The following is a 4247-nucleotide window of genomic DNA, read 5'->3' on the forward strand; positions in this document are numbered from 1 at the left end:
ATGGGGAGTGTGACCTAGTGTTTAGGTCATTGTGCTTGGAATCCAGAGCTTCTGAGTTCAAGACCCACTCCCACAGACTGCCACTCTGGGTCCCTGAGCAAGACCCTTAACCCCACACTGCTCCCCGGGTGCTGCACAATAGCAGCCCACTACTCCCCAAGGAGATGGGTTAAATGCAGAGAGTAAATTTTGTTGGTCTGTACTGACAGTGTAATGACTATAAAACAACAATTAAAATGTGAACATAATGAATGATATCTAATTATCTTATTTCAAAGGGTTTTAAAAATGATTTAGGCAAATACACTTATTTATATTATATTTTTATTTCAGGTTGCTTCAGTGTGGCCTCAGATAAACACCTTTAGCCAATCTGTGAAGCAACTTTTTTTTTTTACTGCTGATATGTTGCTTCAGGATTTCAAAGGCCAGGACACTTGCATCGCCTCCACCAATCAGGGACTGGTTAGCAGTTGTGATTTAGATTAAAGTGCACCAGGGGTGAACTTTCAGTTAAAACTGAATGTACAGAAAATAATGTTAAAAAAAGGTAGAAATAAGTATTGCTCTGTAGAGGTTTTTATTTTGCTTTCAAAAAGCTGTTTTAATTTAGTCCTAGGAGAACTGCTCATGTTTCTCCCTTACCTCCAGCAAAGACCCTGGTCTGTCACCGCCCACTTCCCAGCATTGGTGCTTTCTGCGTGAGCAGATTTGCAAGGAAGTACCAGGCTCAGATTTTGGGCCCTGGCATTTTTCCTTATCTTCAAGCATCACACGACAACCATCACCAAGACTTCTATAATGCGGTTCTACTGGCTTTGATTATTAACACAGATGCAACAATAACTGTATATGTATCCGTATTCCCATGGACTAGCGCCACTCACCACATCAGCAGGGTTGCCAGGTGTCACTGACTCATGTTTTCCAGCCCAAAAAATGTTCATACACCGCCTGGATATACGAAATCTCACCCAATTTGAACCAAAGTCTATTGATCTCTTAGGCCATAAATCTAAGGAAAAACATTTTTTGCCCATAGACGGCCATCCTAAACTGCCAGATTGGGAAACATCCCAACCTGGCAACAATACACATAAGACGGGAAACAGCCTTTAGATGCGAAACCCCATCATGCACTGCAAAATAATTTCACCAAATATAAGAGGAACATCGTAGTTTGGTTTAAAGAAAGCATTTTAGTTTGATCCTAATTTAGTTTGTTGCAAGGATTTTACAGTTTGAAGAAATAGAAAATGACACCATATACCAACCGTCACAAGGATGTGCATGACACATGTGCTATATATACTGCATGCATCATTTAAGGAGTTAACATTGTATTACTTCTTGAGCTTCTTGAGTTATTTACTGTCACAGGTAGGTAGGAGAGTAAGTGTTGGGGCCGGTATGATTGCACGCTGAAATTAGGACAGACCCAACAGGCAAATGCCCAGTATCACAGATAACAGTCCAAGCCTGGCAGTATCACACAATCTGACCAACATGCAGACGCAGCTCTGCATGAACCAAGGTGGACTTCTTTTTTTGTGTGTGTTTCCGGGTCTTTAAAAAAAAAAATTATGTATGGTACCCCAAAGCTAATTCATAAGTTTTGCATAGAAAACAATTTCGCAGCAAACTGCTAACTGATGTTAAGTTTCCCCTGTGTTTTTTTTTTTTTTGAAATGCCGACAGAAAGTGATCAATATGAAATAAGGCTCAGAAAATTGAACAAAGGTGTAACATGAGCAGAATAAGAAAATGGCTGACGGAGAATAAAAGCAGAGGATCCCCTTATGTTGTTTTGTATTTAACTGAGAAGTAAAAACTTGGGTGTAATAATAGAATATAACCCAAAACTCGCTATATTTCAGTTTTAAGGTCAAAAACCAATTTGATTTGCTAATTAAACAAGGTAACTGCTATTAGCAATACATGATAATTCTCATGTATAACTGCATTTTGTGCTCGGGTTGTCAAAGACACCATTACCTTAACAAGATACTCTAGAGCCTATATAGACTGAACCATTTTCATTCTAAACTTGGATATAATATCACACTCCCCTCCCCCTCCTTTGTGGCATATATGGGAAATAATACCCAACCATCGAAACAGAGAGCTGGTGCTGGAAGTAGAAATTACCCGTAACTCGACACATGTCTGAGGTAGAGACTCTAATTTAGAAAGGCAAAACAGTTGTTTGTCAGACTGTTTTGCCTATGAGGCAGGCAAACAGGAAAAGCAAACCACTCCCCAACCCCTATGCTGAGGAGTGCAGGCCATAAATACCACAACAACAAATATGTGCAATATCTTAAAATGTTAAATTACTTGAGCAATATGCAGACAGGCAGATGGAGGCAGAACAGTAAGGAGAATAAAAGTTTGATAAAGGAGAAAAAAAGCTTACAGACAGATGAGATCTAAAGAGTAAAACACAACTGGCAGGTATTCAGGTGGGTTTACATGAGTGAAGCACAGGCTGATTAAAGGTGGACTTACTGGGAAAATTTGTGGCAAGAAAGGCATCAATTAAATGTGATTGAACTGATTATATGGAAAAAGAAACAATCCAGTCATTACAGAGCTACAGCAAAACCACAGCAAAATGAAACCAGACATGAAAGAAACTGATATAAGATAAATTATAGAAAACAGACCAGGGAGCAAGAGAACACATCTAACTAGTGTGAACAGGAGAAAATTAATAAGACCTGAAAAGCAAAACCAATAACAATTCTAAGGCAATACCAAAACATAAAATTCTCAATTAAACAATAAAGCCTAACAAGGACAAACTTAAATATCATAATAAAATTAAGAAAAAAAAAATACTAAAGTAGATTAAAAGGCTCAATGAAGCAAAAATCATTGCATAAAGACCACCACTGATTAGAGGAACTACAAACATGTCAAAAAGATTCAATATAAGCATTTTCGTCCTGCTTTTTCCAACTGATATCTGACTGTTGTGTCCAGCAGCACAAAAGTTATTTTATATCAACCAAAAAAGTTGGACTTGGAAGAAAGAAAAATCCCCAAACCACTGCTCGAGTTTTGTATACACAGATCACCTGATTTCAAGGTGCACATTTTGAGCCTCGATCGATATTTATTTTTGATTCTGTTCATGGTGGAGAATCCTGCTTCACAGCAGCAGGTTGAGCCAAACATCCTCTAAATGTTCAGTTGCTCCGTTCCGGCCAGGTCATGATCCACTATTGCAATCGCTATCGTCTAATTGCAATTGCAGTTGTCAAATGAAAATATAGTAAAAACAGATTGGTAAATTAGAGCATAATTCTTATATATTTCAAAAAACTAACAATGTTTACTTAAAATATTGGATGCAAACTATTGGTACTTCAACAGACCAGGAAGCAAGTTTCTCATCTACATCAGAGACCGCACATATGCTGGATGCTGATGGGGATTTTTTTTTAAATGTCATTTTAAATTAAGCGTTAATTTCAACATGTTTGTTTTGCTCCTACGAATTTCATGATAATATCGCGCATGCTCTCCTTGAGCTCTGGGGATAAGTCGGAGCGCAGCAATATGGGAGAAACAGTGGAGGCTGTAGGCTTTGCTTTGCGCAGGCGCGCTGGAGCGCTGCGGGGTGGAGCGGAGACGGAGGATGTGGGATTTCGGGGTAACAGTAGAAGCGGCAAAAGTGACGTTTAGTTACTGTCGTCAGACAACATGAGGTAATTTATAAATGTTTTAAATCAGGTTGGGTCTGGATTAGCCACGCGGTCCACTAATCTGTGACCTCTGCATTAAACCTGTAAAAATGTAAAGAATAGAAATTAAAGATAATTGTGTGAAAATGCAATGAGTAGAAGTCAGAAGAAGGAGGAAAAAGAAGTAATGGAGTAAAGTATAGATACCTAAAAAGTGTACTTAAGTACAGTAACGAAGTAATTGTGCTTTGTTACTTGACACTTCTGATAACCAATATACAGTTATAGACATTTTTACAGTAAAGGATATTTGAAAATAGCAGCAACGTCAGCGATATGCAAAATGACAGCAGCATGTTATTACACTGACTAAGATAGAAACTTTGCAAAATCAGCATGAACGTAAGAACTTATTGAGGTTGCTGGGAAAAGTGTTTTTCATTTGGATATGGTAATGTTTACTCATTTTTAAGAAGGCAGACAGGGCTAATTCATATCACTGGTAGAAAAGAAAATCTATGAGATAAATGATAGAGTAAGGTTTCAATCAGAATTATA

This window comes from Cyprinodon variegatus, unplaced genomic scaffold, assembly GCF_000732505.1.
Source record: "Cyprinodon variegatus isolate N-32 unplaced genomic scaffold, C_variegatus-1.0 Scaffold57, whole genome shotgun sequence".
In the NCBI taxonomy this organism is placed as follows: Eukaryota; Metazoa; Chordata; class Actinopteri; order Cyprinodontiformes; family Cyprinodontidae; genus Cyprinodon; species Cyprinodon variegatus.